General features: G+C 50.6%; 1 protein-coding gene across 1 annotated transcript in view; it reads right to left on the reverse strand.

The window, feature by feature from the left end:
• ZBTB7C (zinc finger and BTB domain containing 7C) overlaps window positions 1–19,155 on the reverse strand; it is a 131,772-nt gene extending 112,617 nt beyond the window's left edge. The window contains exon 1 of the mRNA XM_081096915.1: window positions 19,091–19,155. The gene's annotated coding sequence lies outside the window, so the exon portion shown is untranslated. The remainder of the gene's footprint in view (window positions 1–19,090) is intronic.
• Window positions 19,156–20,838: the final 1,683 nt, after the last annotated feature.

Consider the following 20,838-nt stretch of genomic DNA (forward strand, 5'->3'; position numbering starts at 1 on the left):
TCCGACCCCTCCAATAAGTATATCCATGCACTTGGATGATGCATTTCCTTCTTGGCTCTTCTTTCCTGAGAGACCAGCTTGAATCTCTAAACAAAGACCAAGCCCCTTGACTGCAGAGAAGGGGCCTTGACTGTCTCTGGATCTCTCAGGAAGCTCAGCACAGAGCTCTGCACATGGAAGGCGCTCCAGACATTTATTAAGCACCTACTATGGGTTGGGCACTGTTCAAATGACTTTACATGTAGTAGCCCATTAAGTCCCCATCACGGCCCCTCCCCCTCCCCGAATTGGAATTGTTGTTGTCCTTAGGTCACAGATGTGTAAACAGCACCCAGCAGGTAAAGGAGCAGAGCCCTATCCCTTCTCAGTAAATCTGAAACCCAGACCATCCATAAACCTTGTTGCTGATCAAGCGATGGCATCAACCTATTTGGACATATTCCTGCAAACAAGTAAGGTCACAAAGTCCCAGAGTCCCCGGTGGACATGCACCACCCTACACTGCATAGAGGAGGACATTTTAGACCAGCAAGGGGAACCGTACTAGTGTGGGACGCCATGAGGACCAGAAGGCGAGCACGTCCGTGACTCGCACACTGCGGTGTGTGGCAGATGCTACACAAAGACACAGGACGCTACATGGCAGATCTTTCCGATGCTCACTTTTATTCAACTTTTTTGGGGAAATGCATTCTGTTTATATTAAAAAGTTGAGATGATGATGGAGAAGAGTAAAAAACCGACAATGATTTTAAAAGACAAAACAGGCAATTTCTAGGGCATTTCTGCTTCCTGGGAGCCACGTCTGCGATTCTCCTGGAGCCGTGCATCTCCAGCTTTGTCCAGAGGGGAATTCTGACGCAAGCTGCTGAGGACACGGGGAGGTCAAGTGCCTGGCACTCGCTGCCAGAGTGTGGTGTTTGCCTGAGTTGTCTCAGGGGAGCAAGTTGAAAGCAACAGCACTGCCCTGGCCCTTTGCAGTTGACGCACCCTCTGTGGGTGCTGTCTCTGGATCTCCCCTGGGAGAGGCCGAGCATTGGGCTGGGAAGCAGGGCGGGGGGAGACTTCTGTCTGTTCTCCGCCAGCCCAAGCGGCATGTGTGTCCTTGGACACATCACTTAACCTCTCTCAGCCTGGTTCCTTCCCTACGAGAGGAAACGTCCTAACACGGCTTTCTGGCAGGGCTCTGTGCAGAGGACAGAGCATGTGGGTGGGAACAGCCAGGATAAGGAAGCCCCCACCTGCTCCTCACTGCTGCCCGCTGCAGCTCAGGAGGCAGGCGGGGCAGGTAAGGCATTGCGTGAACAGCAACCGGAGCCCCAAGTGTAAAGCATTGTTCCCACAGCCCTGCAAGGCACGTGGGGCCGGGGCCATGCTGAACGCTCTAGACATGAGGACCAGGAGGCCAGGACACTGAGCTGAGCCGGGAGTCCCTCTCTGACTCCCAGTGACGCTCCACCCACGTCACCATGTTCCTTTTAGTAGTCAGCACTGCCAAGGGTAAGAGAGGGGCTGAGATTCTAGAATGCTAGCTGGCTCTGAGAGAGGGAGGGGCTGCTCAGTGCGATGGCTTCATATTTTCTCTTTTAAAAAAATATATTTTTATTGATTTCAGAGAGGAAGGGAGAGGGAGAGAGAGATAGAAACATCAACAATAAGAGAGAATCATTGATTGGCTGCCTCCTGCACGCCTTCTACTGGGGGTCGAACCCGCAACCCGGGCATGTGCCCTTGACCGAAATCAAACCCGGGACCCTTCAGTCCATAGGCCAACGCTCTATCCACTGAGCCAACCCAGCCAGGGCCATATTTGCTCTTTTTGCTTACTGTACCTCACTTGTCGTGTCTTTTATGCGTAGTCTTATCTAGAACACAGTACCCAGTAGGTGTCTTAAATACTAGTACTTGGTGATGGTTTGCTGAATTGGCTGTGGAAGCTGCTGTCCACATGGAAACAAACCGCTTAGGACTCAGCCAGTGAAGCTACCGACACTAACTGGGCACCTGCACACTGAACAAGGCGGTGGCTCAGTAGCATTGTCCTTCCTGAATGGGGAGCGGGGGAGCTTTCAATGCGGGGTCCCACTCCCCAAACCCCAGCCCTGGTCTCTTCCTCCTTCTTCAGGGGGTTCCTCAGCGGTAAGCCCAGGGCCGAGCCCAGCCCCACCCTGTTTAAGCCCAGCCTCTCTCTCTGCCAGCTGAACCCCATCCCACCCTTCCACCTGAGCAGCCTGTGCCCGCTTTCTGCACAGTGGCCATCCGGGGGTAGTAGCCCTGTGTCCGGTCCCTCCTTGGCCAGAGGCAAAGTCCAGACCCTTCCTCCACCCTCACAGGCCTCCCGCCCACTCCTGAATCTCCACTTTGAAAACTTTCCATGGACGCGCCATCTCCAAGCCACAGCCGCACACCCACCCTCATTTCCCCTCCCAGTCGGCTGCTCCTCCCACGGCCCCAGCCTACCCATTTCCTCTGCCCTTTTCACCCTTGGCACCAGAACCAGCTATTCCGAGCCTTTGGTCCAGCTCCTTCCCCTCGCCAGCTGCTCCCTTACTGGAGTCTCCATTTCTTGCCTCTTTTCTTTGGAATTGACCACCACTCAGCCCTGCTCCCCTCCCCCCCCCCCCCACAAAAAATGCACCATGAAAGTATGTGGCCCTGTGATATGCGGACTCCAAAGGCGTGCGTTACTTATTTGGGTGTGAAGTACAGCCACCGCGCTGCTAGGTTGCGCCAATAGACGCTGGGTCCCTCCAAGAAGCGTTGCAAAGCAATTGTTCTCCCCCTCGCCAGAAACAATGAATTAGTAAGGATGAGCCCCCACAGGATTAATAGTGCTTTGCTGGTTACCCAAGCTTCCCGCTTCTTTTATCACAAAGCAGCCACTGGATTTCAAGGTTCCTTTGAGAAGATGCTGGGGCAATTACTGCAGATCTTATAAGATGACACTGAATGGTATGTTTAAAAAGGTAATTTTCTGTATTCGGCTCCGTGAAATGTTTCCCATAAAAGCAACAACAGTCAGATAGAGGTGCCCGCCCACATAATCCAGGCCTAGTAGATTTTCGGATTCCTTTTAGAATGCGGGAAGGGGAGGGGGGAGGAGGACAGGGCTACTAAAAGGGGAAAAAATGTCCCCAGGCCTTGATATGGCCTCGGTGACCAGGTAAACACACTCTGAGAATTCAACGGTCAGTGTTCCCTTCACTGAGCTCTCCAGCTAGGCCTTCACCTGTGGGAGCAAAGGGCAGAGCCTGGCACAGAAGCCGAGGTGCTCTGTGAGGCGTCCAGCATGAAGCTGGGCTGGTCAACAGCTGTCCTGGGCCTCCTGGTCGGAGGCCCCCTGCAAAGAAGCCCTCAGAAAGTTTGCTCATGCAAGACAATCTCCTTGGATCTTGGCGCTAAAGCTTTCAGATCCTGCAACTCTGGCAACATTATTTTGGTTTTCTTTGACAAATATGTGGTCAATTTGCAGGTTTTCCTAAACATGACACAAACCCCATGAGATAAAAGAAAAATAGTGATGGGTTTGATTACAAGATAAAAAAGTTTTATATGACCAAGTTACCACATCAGTCCACCTTAAAAGTCAACAGACTGGGAGAAAATACTGGTGTTTTATTTTAAGAGACATCGGTTTAAATCTATCATATACAAAGAGCTCCTGTAAATCAATAAGGAAAAAAAAACATGAAGTATAAAGGTCCACTAAAATTATGTAAACTGCTCATTCTCACTAATGATTTTTTTAAAACATAAAACCAACTGTTAGGTGCTATGAAGAAGTGAGGGTGGCTGATATTCAGAGGGAAGGCACTAGATGAAAAAGGTAGAAGACCTGAGATCTACTCATCTTGTCCTGTGAGACCCCAGTCAAATCATTTTCTCTGCCTGGGACAGTGTGCTAGTTAATATTCTAATGGCAGGTGCCTAAAGAATGGTATCTATTGGTCTCATATCTTCTGCATCAAGCATAAAAGTGGCATCTCCTAGCTTCCCCTCTCCTGAGTTCTAGAATGTTTATCACACCCTCTCCATGCTGGAAGATTAGAAAGAGCAGTTTTATGGGGTCCACTTCCCAGCTGTGGAACCTGAGAGCACAGAAGGGACGTGGCTGAGCTAAGACACCCCCCCGCCTCCCCGCCGCCCTTGGTGGGTGTTACAGGTGGTCCCGGCTGGGCTCTGGCTCTGGCTCTGTCGGGGGCTGTCTATGTCACAGAGTCTGCTGGCCAGATGGCTGCATGGGGATGAGTAGGGGAGACAAGCAAGGGTGAGACACGAGAAAGGGGAGGGGTAAGGAGAGAGCACAGACTTGATAGTGAGGCAGCTTTGGAGTCGAACCTCAACTCTTCCACCTCCTGGCTGGATGCCACTGAGCACAGTACCCAGCTCTGATTCCAGGCTCCTTTTCCGTAAAAGGGGCACATGCTCCCCACCTCCCCGTCTTCTTTCCTTGTCATTATCTGTACTGATGGACATCTTTCAGAGAGAGCCGTGCCCTGCTGTTCCTTAACTGTTTGCTCAGCTCCCAAACCAGACCACATCTTCATGGGCTGCAGTTGTGTGTCTGGCAGGGCGGGGACCCCAGAGGCCAAAAGTGCTGGACTCATGCCCCGGCCCTGCCATGGTCACTTCTGCACTTCCAGTACCTGACACACTGCCTTGCACGTGGGAAGCACAAAACGAAGGAATGGAGTTTGTGAGTGAGGAAGCCCGGAGTCGGAGTCGGAAAGGTGACGTGATATCCCAAGGGCCACACAACTCGTTAATTCCCTGGAGGGGGGTGTGAGGTTTTCTTTCTTTTTATCAGGGACAAAACGGAGAGGAGAAATTATAGCCAATTACATTGGCTCCTGAAGTTTTATGTTGCCAGGAAAGTCCCACTTTACACCTGTTTTCCCTTATAATTATAATAATGTCCTGCCTGTGCTTGTGGGCCCCTGGCTCGCAGCGCTCTGGGCTGGCTCTGAAGGCAGGACAAAGCAGATGTCCTGGCTTCTTCCCCAGATTGGCTGAGACCTCGTTTCCCCAGAGGAGGAAACGGGCCTGCTCTAGCCCTCTCCCCCCATCCTGGGAGAGCGATGGGTGTGGCACATCAGGAGCAACATGAGATCAGGAACCAGCCCTCTGTGAGTCCCCTCTCCCTCCCAGCTCGCACTTCCCCACCCAGGCCAGGCCCTCCACTCCGTGAGGAATTCCCCACAAATCATCCACCACCAAACTCTGGGAGCTGATCTCAGCAGCTGTGCAGCTGGGAAGGACCTGGAAAACCCACTGTCCCTATGATTGGAATGAGGTTAATGCCTTGAGGGAGGGATGCCGTATCCATCACCCCAGTCCCAGCCTCAGCATGACCTGGACAGAGTGGGCTCTCCACATCGGTGTGCAGAACAGGCTGGAGTCTTAGCTTGCTGCCCTCTGGCTGCCCCGCAGCTGGACACTCCTAGGCACACAGTGGCTGTGAATGAATGGACTTGTGCCAACTGGGTATCAGGCTCCGTGCTGGACAGGCTGCCTACTTATCTGATGCAATAGCCCTGCAAGGCAGATATGATCGTTCCATTTAATGGATGAGGAAATAGAGGTCAGACAGGTTAAGTGTCCAGCCAGAGTTCAAGCTTGGTCCTTCCTGTCTCTAAAGACTGTGGTCCCTCTATTACAGCAACTCAGTCATCACTGATGGGCTGTGCTCAGCATTTGGGGGATTCAAAGCTGAATGAAAAGTAGCCCCAGCTCTCAGACTGAAAGGGCAGGAAGTCTCATTCATAACTACCCCTTAAATTTCATGATGCAGGTCATGAGGCAGCCACTTACACCAGCCGGGCAGAGTAGGGGGTTGGAGGGGAGGTAGGGCTGGTGCCCTCTGGGACTCGGCTCCAGGATCATTCAGTTCTCCCAGTTAGAGCTTCAGGTTGGAGGGGGCAGGCGGGGAGGCCCTCCTGGTGTGAGAGGTGGGAGTGGGGAGCCATATAGGCATCCACAGGCCTCCCTCCTCAAATGTGCTCTGGGAGAGTCAGCCGCCTCCTGGCCTCAATCAGCGGAGCCGGGGACAGAGGCAGATACATGAGATCTGAAGGACGAGCTTGGCCACATGACTGCAGACTTATTATTTTCCCCACAAACTTGATTGACTTGACACACAGGGCACAGGGAATGGCCTTCACCTGTCCATTGCTGAGAACAGGAGGGACATGACAGGTCTGGGTCCTTCAGCGGCCCCCCCCTCAGGGGTGTGGCCTGGGGTGGAGACGGGCCAGTGGGCTTGCTGCTCTCTCTCCATCCTGCCTCCTGCCTCCTTCCAGGTGTTTGCTTTGTCTCCTTCCCAGTCAGCGTGGCTCAGGGAGGAGACATTGGCCAGGCTGTTGGAAGGTCTGGGGAGAGGCACAGGAACGCGTGTGCTTTCCAGGGCCGGGGCGGGGGGGAGCGGGAAGCCAGCATCCATATCGCTCCTAAGGAGACTAATGGAAGCACAAACATTAACCCACTGTGAATCACTAAATACTGGGAACCCTTCCTGGGCCTCCGTTTCCATCTCTGTAAAATGGACACCTCGACGCTGCCTTCCAGCTCCAACTTTCTTATGGTCTTGCACAAGGCCTCTTCCTCTTCCCACAGCAGAGAACGGTTAGTCTACTCCAAGTTTTGTTACAATTTCCTACTCCTACATCGTGACTCCCACTGGGTCAAGGGCATAGACCTGACACCTACTTAAGAAAATCAGCAAATTCCCTCAAAATACAGGACACTAATGTTTATTGAGCTTCCACTTCATGCCAGGCCTTATGCAACTGACAATGTTTATATTGATTATCATGTTTAATCTAGACACCAGCCCTGGGAAGAGTCCGCTCTCCAATTCCCCCGATTGGACAGAATTTCTTAAAGTCCTGAAGTGGTTCCCTACCACCTCCAGGATGAAATCCGGACTCCTCCCCACCCCATCTGTCCACTCCCCGGCTGGGCCAGTGCCTTGATGGACAGAATGTGCTCCTCCCACCATGCTCAGTGCCTGACCGGCAATACCTCCCCCTTCACCCATCCATTTAACTTCCTCCTTTCCTCAAACCCTGGCTCTCTCTGTTCCTACTTCTCCACAAACAAGGACCAGGACCAGGGGGAGGCAAGTGAGGCCCCAAGAGAGCACATTTGAAGAAGGTGCCAACCAGGCACTTGCACGACCCTGAGAGTGTGGCCTCCTTAAATTTGCCCTGCGTGCCTCATTTTCCCCACCCTAGTCCCAGACCTGCCCCAATGTCCCTCCTCTGAAGTGCCCACAGCCCTCCCTGGATCCTGTCACTGGGCTGTGGCACAGGGCCAAGTTGAATTCCTTACAGAAGTGTCCATCTTTCAGGGCAGAGATGACATGCCTCTGTCCCCATCCTGGGAACAGCTGGGCTCAGGGCTTTCAGACCTCCCACCTTGGAACTTGCTCCCCCCTACCCTGCCCTCTGCCCCGGAATGCCAATTCATCTTCTAGAATCTATATAAAAATGATGGTTTATCTTTTCAGTGAAATATTACCATTAAAAATGATGTTTCCACGTGGCTGAGTGTTTCTATAACCTGGGTGTAAGAAAAGGCTTTCTAACTGTGATTGAAAATCCAGAGGCCATAAAATAAAAGACTGATGAATTTGACTACATAAAAAGATTTTATGAAAGGTAAATGATAGATGGGGAGAAAATATTTGCCACATATATCATAGAGAAAGGGTTAATATCACTAGTATATGAAACAGCTCTTAAGAATTGAGGGACAAAGAACCAAAAACTCAAAAGTGGGCAATAAAAAAATGGGCCAAAGGATGGGCAATTCACACAAGGAACATAAAAATTATCCTAAGACATATGAAAAATGTTCCACTTCACTCCTAATAAGAGAAATGTGAATTAACACTACACTGAGCTACCATGTTATACATGAGATTGGCAAAAATTTCTAAACTTGACAGTACCTTCAGTTGGCAAGGTTGTAAGGAAACAGGTTGGGATGCAAACCCTAAAGGGGTATCTGGCAATACCTAACAAAACTGCATACACATTTACTCTTCAACCCAGCAATCCCACTGCCAGGAATTTACCCTGAAAATATACTTCCAAGTATATGAAACAGCTGCACAAGTGTTGCGGCATTTTTTGTAAGTGTAAACTACAGGAAACCACCTACACAGTCATACCTAGGAGAGTGGTGCGACAAACTATGGTATGCATACACGGAGTACTATGCAGCTCTGAAAAAGAATGAGGAAGACCCTATGAACTGGATGGAGTGTTTCCTAGGAGTTATTGGATACATAAAGCAAAGCACCAAAAACCATGCATAACATGCTATCTTTTGTATAAAAAAAGAAGAAAATAATTTAAAATATATTAAAATGTGCTTGTCTTTACAAAAAAGCACTAGCATTGTAAGCATAAAACAATTAAGTTGGCTACCTGCAAGGGTGAGGGGTGGTAGAAGGAATATAGCAGAGAGTGGCACATCTTTTGTATACCTTTTGGCTAATTTTGACTTTTGAAAGTATGTTACTATTCTGCCTATGAGAAAAATAAAAGTAAATCAATACAAATGGGAAAGAAAAATAAATCCCTAAAGCTTAAAGAAACCTGAGAAAAAGTGTACTTAACTGTATGTCAAATAAATACTATAACCACACGGAAGGTCAAGAAAAGAAGGAAGGAAGGGAGAAACGAAGGAAGGGAGAAACGAAGGAAGGAAGGATTAATTCCAGTTATTTATGAACACAGCCAGGTGGGTTGGAGTGAGGGGAAGAAGGCTGACTGAGTGTAGTGGGATGGGTGAAGCAATCCTGACACTATTTTAAATGTAATACAGGATGGAGCAAACGAGTGAATATGTTTATGGCTTTGGGAGTCTGGGTGTCCACTGCAGAGGAACACAGAAATATGGGCTGGGGGAAGACAAGAAGCACCCTTAGATTGGAATTGGGCTCGTGATTCCTAACATATAAAATGTAAGTGCCTATGCATGTGTGTGTTGAATGAAATGTATGTGTATGTATATGTGTACACTTGCACGTATTTCCTAGTTCTGCTGCCTGGAAGGGCCGAGAAGCAAAGACAGCCAGCAGCAATGTGTATACTCAGAGTCCAGAGCGTGGTGTCTAATACCATTCCCACGGAAAGGAAGAAGGACCTCTCAGAGAAGGGCGAGGCCAGTGCTGGGCAGGTCCAGGATGAGCCTGCGGCCTCTTGTCACACTAGAAAGTAAGAAAGTGCTCCAAGACAGCAATGGCAGCCTATCAGTATCATGGGAGTCAGCCTGCAGGGGCTCCCACGGATCAAATATGCAAAAATTGAAGCACCAATTGACTACAGTAAAAAATAATAAACTCCTGGAAAACAGGAATTCATCTGTCCATATAGGTATCAGACAGATAAATACATCTGACTGCTCAGGATTGTAAATGCATACTGCGTACAATATAAATATACTAGAGGCCTGGTGCATGAAAATTCATGCACTGGAGAGGGGGGGTCCCTCAGCCCGACCTGACCCCTCTCACAGTCCAGGAGCCCTCAGGGGCAGGAGGTGACCCGGCCATCAGGGGAAGGTGATGCCCCCATCACACCTCTGCTGCTCCCACTGCCGGCAGCGCAAGCCTCGGCTGGCCCTGGTTACCTGAGCCTTGGCTGCCATCCAAGGCTTGCCTGCACCTCAGGCTGGCCTGCACCTGGGGGGCTGAGGGTGGGTCTGGCTGCACCATGTGCCTGCCCCCTCCCTACCCCCCCCCCCCCCCCGCCGGCTGGGCTGAAAGGACTGGGGGACTCTGGCGGGGCTGAGGGGACTGGGAGCTGCCATCTTGTGGCTATGGGCGCCACCATCTTTGTGACAGTGTGATGGTCAATTTGCATATTCTGTCTTTATTAGATAGGATTCTGTGGCTGCAGGTGAATGCCAAGGGCCGATTGGTAAATACAGAGGCAGTGCTGGAGATGGAAGAGCATCGTTTTGCAACCATCCTGATAACGATCAGGCCAGAGTCATCAATGATGTATGTCCAGGGGGACATGCACAAAGAACAGAGTCCTTGAGTAATTTGAAAGTGTCTCCCCATTGACTACTAACTAGTTACAAGGGAGAAAAAAGATAATTATTGTATAGTGGAGAAATCAGACAACACCTTACCTGGGCGATCACAATTAACATCACCAATGAGGACCAATGATCTGAGTGCCTGCAGATGGGATTGCCTGAGAACCCAAGATTGCCCATGCAATCGGCCAGGAACGCACTACTCGGGTCCAAGGACAGGGAAACCTCAGACAAACCCAAAAGGAGGGACATTTTATTAAACGTAAGGAGACATTGTGCTCCTAAAAAATGTCAAAGTCATAAAAGACAAAGAAAGGCGGCGAAACGCTCCAGATTAAAGGAGACCAGAGACATAACAACTAAAAGCAACAGCCAGCCCTAGATGGGACCTGCTATTGGAGGCGGAGGTGCTATAAAGGACACTGCGAGGTTAACTGGTGAAATAGGAATACAGATGGTATACTGGCAAATTAGGTGAGAGTGTGTGGCAATGTTACATTTACTGATCAACCATACTGTGATTACATAAGAGCATATACCTATCCTTAGGAAACACTGAAGTAGTTAGGGGGTAATTTCTGTGTGTGTGAACACTTAAACAAAACATGTGTATGAATAATTAAAAGAGAGCACACATGATAAGGGGAATGGGGTAAAAGTTTAACCACAGATGAGTCTAGGCTATAAGGGTATTCTTTGTATCATTTTTATTTTTGCAGTTTTTCTTCAAGTTGAATTTTTTTCCAAATGAAACAGTTTGAAATGTACATGACACCCTGTGAATGAATGATGCTCCCTTCTCTGCAGGGCAGGCTCTCATCGGCCAGGGGACCCTAGGCAGGTGCTAGGTCAGGGGACAGCTCCACAATCAATCAGGGGTTCAATGTGGCCTTGAACAAGTGACATTCATCTCTGTGCCCACCTCAGGGGCTGTGGGACAATTAAAACCGATTATGCTGGCAAGTGCTTAGCTCAGAACAGGCCATGGAGAGGGCTGGATCACCATGCGCTGTCACTACACTGGCCTTGCTTCTCATCAGCATGAGCCCTGAAGGGGGAGGGTGCAGAACTGAGAGCTGCCTGCAGTTCCAAGAGCCATGGGGGTACTGCAGCTGGAGGGTGCAAGGGAAGGGAAAGGACGTGGTAGGTGAGGAAAAGTGTAGGTCAAGGCCAAGAGCCCAGGGCTAGCCTCTGGTGGATGAACTCAGGGCCCTGTGCTCTTGGCCTTGACCTACATTTTTCCTCAGCTACAAAGTCCTTTCCCCACAGCTCACACCTCCTTCCAGGCCCCCTCCTGGACGCCCTTGGCACCTTGCTGGAGCTACTCCAGTCCCCGCCTTCACCTCCTCCTGGTGAGGAATCGGATGTGGCATTTCAGTGTGGATTCACTGTGGCCCCATCTCCTCTCTCCCAGGGGAACCCGTCAGGACAGCATCGTTCCAGTAAAAACTATGATCCCTGGAAAATAGATTGGGGAGGGGCACTTGGGGACCCTGAAATAGGCCCTTATATCAGGTCTGTCCAGATGAGAATACTGCCTCCCGCTTTACCCCTGGTCTGTCATTTGGGGAAGAGGCATGTGTCATTGTCTCCACTTGTCCCTCCAGCCCTCTCTCCACCCTGTGCCCTGGAGGCTGACCCCTCCAGACCACAGCCTTGGGCTCCTTGCCCTCTACCCTCCCTTCTGTCCGCTCAGCAGTGGGGCCCCAAGAGAGGGACGGGGAGAGAGTGGAGGTCGGATGTCTATGCCTGGACTTCTTGTCTTCAGGGGTGCCTCAGGTCACAACTCAGGTAGGGTGGCCCCCCACAGCACCCTCACTGTCTCTGCTTTCAGCACCCTGTCTCCGTGTCCCTTCAGCCCCGGGGGTGTCACCACACCCAGTGCTGGGGATCCTTCCCTGGGTCCTGTGGCTGCCTTACACCCTGCACCGGCCTTTGGATCCATCTCTGTTCAAATCGCCCACTTTGCATGGGCTGCATGTTGTGTTTCCTGCCAGAGCCCAGCCTGGAGCAGACACCTGTGGAGGGAGGCAGCGCCTGGCCCGGTGAGGCCTGCGTTACCAGGCTCAGGGAGGAGACCCACCGCGAAGCCATTCACGCTCAAAACAAAAGCAAGGGCTGAAGGGCTGCTGCTCTGAGCCTCCTCCTGGGCTCACTGCTTCCTGTTCCAACTTCATTTCATCTTTCCCTACTTTTCATGTTACTGTGTTTTTCTAAAGTTGCTGTTAACAGAGAAGCATTATAAGAAGGGAATTAAAAGAGAGAAAAGTGGGTGCAGGAAGGCCTTTCTCTTTTTTTTTTTGGTTTAAACCTTTTGTTATTGACTCTTTAGGAACCAATTCAGCTGGAGGGACACGTGGCAGGACACATTTTCAATATTAGTGCCCAGAGACTCGGGCTCTTTATTATTCATCCACGTAAAAGCAGAGGAGTCTGGCAACCTCTCTGATGCATTGTCCTACTTCAAAGCGAAGAGGAAGCCTTTCAGGGACAGAGAAACTCTGACTTGCTGTGCCTGAAACACTGCGGGCCCGGGACAAAGTGATGGCCCGTGTGTCAGGGCCCAGCAGGCGAGGCTGCCTCTTCCTTGGCTCCAACCTGCACTGGACCCCTTACCCCAAGGAGCCCAGGGTGGCCTTGGCTGGGCGGGAAGGCCTCTCCTGGTCCCAGGAGTGTGGTCTCCCATCTGCAGAGCCAGAACTGACTTAGAAGGGGGTCCAAGGCCAGACGGCTCAGGGACCCTGAGGCTTAGGCATCAAGAGCGCTTTGCGTGCCTTCCCGGACCCCAGGCCACCTTCACTTCTGGAAGGAACTGTACAGTCTGGCTCTCAGCTCTCTCCACTCACCCAGAGGTGTCCCTGTGGTGTTTCTAATGGGGCCCCAAGGAAGGCGGCGAGCTTCTTAGCTCACTGGAGGCTCGCTGTCCTGGAGGACCATGGGTGGAACCGAGCACCCAGCTGGTAAGAGTGGGTCAGCAGGTCTGGGTCTGCTGGCCCAGGTTGTTATGTCAATGAATGCACGTCCTTCAGGGGGCCTTCCAGCTCGGCGGGGAGCCAGGGACACAAGGCCCAGTGTGGGGCTGCAGAAGGCCAGGGAAGGCAGCCTGGGGGCTGAGTGGACCAAAGAGGGCTTCCTGGAGGAGCTGGAATTGGACAGATGGTTAAGCAGCAGAAAGAAGAGAAGGGGAGGGACGGGCAAGGACAACTGTGAGTGAAAAGTTCCAAGGCCCAGGTGGGAGGGAGGTGTGGGTGTGGCAGGAAGTGGTCAGAGGTAAGGCTGGCAGGACCTTGACTGCAAGCAAAGGTATTTCTTCTTTCTTTTTCCTTTTGCTTCCTTGAGTAATCCTAAATCCATATTAATCTCCCAACACCTATCTTGTTGATACATGTCGATTTCCCCGCACACCTGTTTATATTTCTGATGAAAATGTATTATAAAATCCCTCCATTCGGCTGGTGATTACCATGGTAATGAGGCGTGCTCACTGACGGACCAGGTCTCTGCTTGAGAACAAGGTTCTGAAGCCACAGGGAGAGTGAAGCAGGCATGGGGGTGTGTGAGGGATGGCTTCCTTCTCTGGGGAAGGCTTGACAGACAGCAGAGCCCAAGGGCCCAGGAGGATTCTAAGGGAAGCTGGGGGTGGGCCAGGCGGGGGTAAATGGGACAAGGCAGCCAGAAGGCCCCAATCAGTCTTGATCACTGGCCAGGCCTAGGGTCTCTACCTATGCACAAATTTCATGCACCAGGCCTCTAGTTGGTTAATAGCATTATATAAATTTCAAGTGTACAATTCTATAATACATCATGTGTATATTGCATTGTATGCTCACCACTCAAGGTCTGGTTTCCTTCCATCACCATATATCTGACCCCTCTTTGTCCTCCCTTCACCTCTCCTTTTTCTCTGTAACCACCCTTCAGTTGTCTGTGTCTATGAGTTTGTATGCTTTGTTTGTTTGTTTATTTTATACCTCTGTTTTATACCTCACACCAGTGTGCATACAGCTGGGGACAGCTTTGCAGGATGCCATGGGAAGGAGGATCTGAGCCTCCAGGGGCCCAAGGTCAGGAATCTTGGCTAGAATATTATTCCACCCTCCTCCTCTACCGCAGGAACCACCTCTATGCCTCCTGAAACATTACAAAGATGCTATTAGAATTGTTTCTGCCTCTCACAGGATTATATCTGAAGGTCTGGAGAAAGCCCAGTGCACTGTAACTATTTTATTTAGTCTCGATGCAGTCTATTTTGTTTTCAAGTGCTCCAACCAGACTGCTTGGCTTCAAATCCCAGCTCTACCACTTACTGGCTGTGTGACCTAGGGCAACTTACTGAGCCCCTCTGTTCCTTCTCACTTATAAAAGGTGGATGATAAAAGTTGTAATGTGTAGCATTGCTGTGAGGATTAAGTAAATTAATACATGCAAAATGGTTAGAATGTGCCCGTCACAGAGTAGGCACTCAAACATTCCCAGAACGAAGCAGAGCCTCCTCCCACAGTGGATAGGGCACAGGGGGGACTGAGGGTACAGCCAGCATCCTAGACTTTGCATAAACATTGCCTCACCTCCTTCTCCTGACACCCCCATTTACCCTCTCTGAACAACGAGGAGACTGAGCCCCGAAAGCCAAATCTGCCTGGGGGAAATGGAGGGCCTGGGCTGGAATCCAGACCCCCTGCCCCCCTGTCCCCCGCTCTTTCTGTTTCCTTCCCAAAGATGTTGGTTTGCTGGCCTCTGCTGTCCTGTTCTCCACCCAAACTAGGGCCTTGTCTGCCTTCTCAAGCCCAGTCATGCCCTCACTCTGACCGAGTCCTGGGAAGCTCAGGCCTAGGATACAGGTTCCAGGACACTCACATCCTGAAAGGACGTGAACATCTACTGCTTTTCATCACTCCTGCAATCGCCCGTCTGTGAGACGCCGTCTAATTAACAATGATCACCATAATCATAGTTGCTTTTATTGCTTATACTGTTCTAGGCTCTCCACTAACTTCCCCTTTGAATATAATATTCGTCATAATGGAATTGTGCTATGTGGCACCAGACATCGTGTAACCCAAATCAGGCCGCGAGCTGTGGGCCCTGCGTGTAAGTCCCGCCCCACCAGAGGCAGCTGACAGGCCATTACTCTGTGTCCTGCACACTCCTGGTGGCGATAAGAAAACGCCACCAATTTGATGCTTTATCTGGTTGCAGGTTGAGGCAAGATATTATTTCAATCAAGATAATGATTCTATTTCTTGGGCGGAAATGAGATTTTTTTTTTTCCATTGCCTTGTGGGAGTGCCCCCAACATCTGTCTTGGGCTGGAACAGGTCGAGCCAAAGTTAGAGGATTTTCTTGCAACCTGAGAGAGAGCATCAACATGAAGGAGAACTGGAAGCAAGGGGCTCACTTGCAAGAGAAAAACATACATGCCCGGCCTATGTGGTCCCACAGTAAGTTCTATGTGGACATTTATAGGCATTAGACAAAACCTGGGAAACCAAAATTGGGAAGATAAGCACGCAGGCTGAGCCCCGTCTGGATTTCAAGGGAGGCAAATGGCCATAAAGGCAATAACAACAAGGAGCTGCACAGACCAGACTCTCAGAGCCTCCTAAGCCTGCCTGTCACATGGGGTAGATTTCCTGCGTGACTCAGCTGACAGATGACCCAGCCACTCTCTCGCTCTCTCGACTCTCAGCACACCTCCTACGACAGGGAGCTCGCCAACAAAAGAGCCTGTCCATCATGGCCCCGCCCCTGTGATGAGAAAGCATCTCCCAATTACAGTCCAGTCTCTTCATTAAAGGGAACCACAGTGAAGATTCACGCGGTCTGACGTGGATCTAAACACTCTTGGGGAATAGTACACATTTCGGTAAGTCATCGAACTATATGCAGATGGCATGATGTGATAAATGCAGCAGGACTGCAGTAATCTGGATGAAGAGTGAATTCAGGGAAGTTTAAAATTATTTTAAATGTTTGGAAATTTCAAGGGCTGTACCACAGCATCTCAAACTCTTCATATGTGATTTGTCGTAATGAGGAAATAATAATTGGCAATTCTGATATCAATTTTTACATAGGGATGTTAAGGAGTTTGGAAATGCTTGTAAGTTTTTATGGATTTTGAACATTCCACTGAGAGCTGACTCAAGGAATTGCTCTCTCTCCACCGAAAAGGCCCATTTCAGCTCCATCCCTCTGGAATAGCATGGCTGCTGCTGACTCCTGGGGACCTATTCTGCACCAGAATCACCAAACCATTGAACTCTTAACCACACCTTTGCTGGGATGCATAGACCATCATTGGAAAGTAACACAGAATCTCAGAAACAATGTGAAGAAGACTGCACAGGATACTTTCTGTACTTTTGAATTCAGAGCCATGGTATTGTATTAAGAATAAAATTAGTGAAAAGGCACACAGTGCGTCAGTGAAAACGGACTCTGACACCATTGATTCCTATTTGAATACCCCCACTCTTTAAAATGCAGACTTATTAGAAGGAAGATTACTGCCGGGTCAGGTGAAAGCTCACTTGGCTGTCTTCACAGCAGGGGCGTTCGCAGACATGGTGGCAAATGCAGCAGATGCCCCACTCAGATCCCCTCCACCTGCTGGGCACCCACTCCCCAGCGACTTTCACCTGTGATGGACTCGGACCCCTTCTCATGGTCAAGATGATGCCTGGAGGTTGTGTCAGCAGCACCATTCTGGGTCCCGATGGCTAATGAGGGGATAGGTAAGGCCTCCCCTTGCCTCCGGTACAGACATCTGCAGTCCAAGGCACATGGATCAGGCCAAGGAGAGACCTGCGCTGTCCCATCCTTGTTCGGCCACTCCTTCCCCATCCTGCTTTCCTCTCTCTGACACGTGTTCCCTGGACCTCTCCCTAGATCAGCCGTGGGCAAACTATGGCCTGCGGGCCGAATCCGGCCCGTTTGAAATGAATAAAACTAAAAAAAAAAAGACCGTACCCTTTTATGTAATGATGTTTACTTTGAATTTATATTAGTTCACACAAACACTCCATCCATGCTTTTGTTCCGGCCCTCCGGTCCAGTTTAAGAACGCATTGTGGCCCTCGAGTCAAAAAGTTTGCCCACCCCTGCCCTAGATGCATTCAGTGCACCTGAATCCTTGTCTCAGGCTCTACTTCCAGGGAATCCACCCTAACTCAGTCACCAATGGCTCCAAATGGAGCCCCCCTGTGTCTTCCCAGAGGGTTGCCCCCGGTGACAGGAGCACACATGATACTCCATCTTCAAGGGCAGAACCATAATCGCTTTCCTGCCCAGCCAAAGACCACCAGGCTGACACCATGAATCCATGAAAGCCAGCAGAGCAACAAAGGGACCATCCAGAACAGAGAGTTCCCCAACCAGACCCCTGCAGGACCGCACGAGTCCTCTTCCTCCCCAGAATGAGGAGCAGGAGGCGGGGCAGACCCAGAAGGCCTGTCCGGTAATCAGATATCTAGTTACCTGCCGCAGAAAGTCAGAAAGTCGGTGTGAGCATCAGCTCCACCACTTATTAGCTGAGCGAACTGGAACAAAACGTTTAACTACTTGGAGCCACAGTTTTGTCACCTGCACAATGGCAATACCCGATGGAGCACGTGAGGCCCATGTGAGGCGGTGTCGAGCGTGATGCAATTGGCGACTCGACGTAAATACTGGTGGTGGTTCTTGACATTTAGAACTGGCTGGCTTCCTCTGGTTGCTTGGAACAAGTAATTAATTAGCCTCTGTGAAACGCATAAAGCCCACTGCCCCTCATTCTGGGCATAGCATCACAGAGCTCCCTGTGGGAGAAGCAGCTCTGGGGACAAGCAAGTGGACACAGGGAGACCTGTCCCGGTGACTGTCCATCTCACGCTCAGGGTGCGTCTCCATCATTGATGTCATGGTGTCTGGAGGCCTTGCAGCTGTCTGGGGAGGGCTGTGTGTGTGTGTGTGTGTGTGTGTGTGTGTGTGTGTGAGAGAGAGAGAGAGAGAGAGAGAGAGAGAGAGAGAGAGAGAGAGAGGGAGAAATATAGGGAGGATCCCCAATGTGAATTTCCTATAATCTATCTAGTGTATATAGTGACATCAAATACAACCTTGAATTTAGGGAAGGTGAAAAACCCATTCATGGCATGAGTCACAAACTGGCAGAAACTTAATTTGCAGAAATGAGGGGCACTTGATTCCAGCCTGACTCTTTGCACATGGACCATTTATGAAGCCATTCCAAGTCCTTTACCACCTGGCCCTGCCCAACCTCACCAGCTCCCCATCAGACCCAAGCCTGACAGCCTCCTCGAAGGCCACTGGTGCTCCCACCCTGGTGCCTCTGCCCCGCTCCTCCCTCCTCCACCAGCCTCGTTTGAGTCCCTCTTTCCCCAGGAAGTCTTTCCAACTGCTCTTTGTCACCAGCATTTCTGCCTGTGCCAGGGGAGCCAGTGCGGGACGGTCTGCCCGTTCATACAGTGTTTTGATGGTCTCATGTACAGATGTCCTCCCTCCCTGGACTGACAGCAGCTCTATCCCAGAGCCCCAGCTGCTGCCTCTCTTGTATTTCAGAGGCTCCAGCCAGTGCCAGATATTCTCAGCTTAAGGAAAGGTTTGGGTCATAGGACTGCTCTTAGTTTAACACACTGTTAAAGGGCCTATTTGAGAATTTACTATTCTGAATAGGGTCAGCCTTGCACCAAACTTAGAATTGTGCAAACTGTTTGTGGCTTCAATGTGAAAAAAAATGCACATCTTCCTCATCCCCGGAGTCCTGCTCTCCCCGTGCCAGCGACCACAAGGGAGGACGCTCTCTCAGGAGCCAGTGGGAGCGCTCTTCACTTAGAGGGCAGAGCTGGGTTCAAACCATGAGCCTTCCACTCAAAGCCTACAGTCCTGGTCCAGCCCCACCCAGCCAGAGGCACCTTCCAGAAGAAGAGCCGAAAGCCAATTCTGTCAGGTCACGCTCCCTTCCCCAAACAGGGAAACCCGCCCACTCCTCAGGAACACTGTCAAACCACAGACCTAAAAAAGCAAAATTCATACTCACAAGCAACGACGCCTTTGTCTTAAATTTCAGGCCAGTAGTTTCTCTGCAAACCTGCTCATTTCCTGCAAAGAGAAGAAGCGGATGGAAAAGCATATTAGCATCTGCTCTGAGCATCCTTCGGCAGTTTCCTGGCTGACCTCCGGCTTCTGTGCCTTCCCTGCATTCTCACTCCCAGCAGCACGCTCCCCTCCCAGGAACACCGTGTGCTAGTTGGGTGGGTGCCCCTGGCTCCCCACAGGATCCCACCCCTCCCAGGCCGTGGGCTCCATCCATGCCGCCTCCCTCCCCCTCCCCGGCGCCATGCCAGTCTCAGATTGACCACTGCCTCCAATTCCCTGAAGGCACTGGGCTTCTTCCCACTCTGGAGTGAGGCCTCCTCTGCTGTAGCATGGGGTTGCCTAGCAACCCTGCTGCCAGCTCGGAAGGCCCTCCTAAATTGGACCTCACAGCACAGGGCATCTCCTTGTACAGCTGCCTGAATCTTAACAATCTGGTTCTGAATAATAACACAATGGTAATTGCATGCATGGGCCCCAAACTACATTTAAATAATGTTCAAGAGCTGACACAAACCAACAAAGGCCAGAGAACACATTGTGAGGGTCGGCTCTAAGGCCAGGCAGGATGCTCCGTGTGGGAGGAGCTGACACCACAGACTTGAGTTAATGACAATGCCAACCTCAACGGTGAATCCTCCTGCCTTCTGCCCGAGTGTGTCACCACTTTAATGTGTTTTAAGTGACTTGGGGTTCTGCAGAGGCAATTAATGCCCAGAGGTAGTGATGCTTCAAGAAAGGATGTCCTTCAGTCCTTCTTTTGCAGGGAGTGGGCCGGGGGGATGGAGGGGTACAGGACAAGGAGGGAGAACAGTGCATGAGTGATTCCCTTGGCTTTTATAACTATAGCCTAATATGTTTCAGAAGGGGGGAGAAAGGACTTATCAAGAGAGAGAACCAAACACTTGCTACCTTAGTGAGGGACAAATTCCACATGACTGATGTGTTTCAGGACAAGACGTGAAGGCGAGGAGGCCTTGACACTGGCCAAGGCACAGACCGAGCAGCTTAGGGGGTGTGGGAAGGCCACATGGGCCAGAGTCCGGCCTTCACACTGCGTCCCTGGCGGAGGGTAATGCCTCCGCTGAAGGCAGACAGGCCTGCGCACGTGGGCAGCGGCCAGCTGGCAGCCTGCTTCTCGTGGAGCGATAGCAGCGAGGGCCAGCGATCGGCCCTGACAATTTGAAAACCTAAAACACATTTTGGGGAAGAGCTCAAAATGCTCCTGCAAGGGACTTAAGCAGATATTTGCACACCCACGTTCATAGCAGCATCACTCACAGTCAGCAGGAGATGGATGTAACCCAAGTGCCCATCGATGGGTGGATGGGTAAACAAAATGTGCTATATACCTACAATGGAATGCTATTCAGCCTTAAAAAGGAAGGAAATTCTGACAAATGCTACAGCATTGATGAATCTGGAGGGCATTATGGGAAGTGAAATAACCCAGACACAAAAAGACAAATACTACATGATTTTACTTATATGGTCCCTAAGCAGTCAAATTCATAGAGACAGAAAGTAAAATAGAGGCTACCAGGGGTGGGGAATAGGGAGTTAGGGCTTGATGGGTACAGAGCGTCAGTCTAGGAAGATGAAAAAGTTCTAGAGATGGATGGTGGCGAGGATTGTGCAACAATGTGAATGTACTTAATGCCACTAAACTGTACATTTAAATATAGCTAGCAA

Source organism: Myotis nattereri, assembly GCF_964212035.1.
Source record: "Myotis nattereri genome assembly, chromosome: 8".
Taxonomy (NCBI): Eukaryota; Metazoa; Chordata; class Mammalia; order Chiroptera; family Vespertilionidae; genus Myotis; species Myotis nattereri.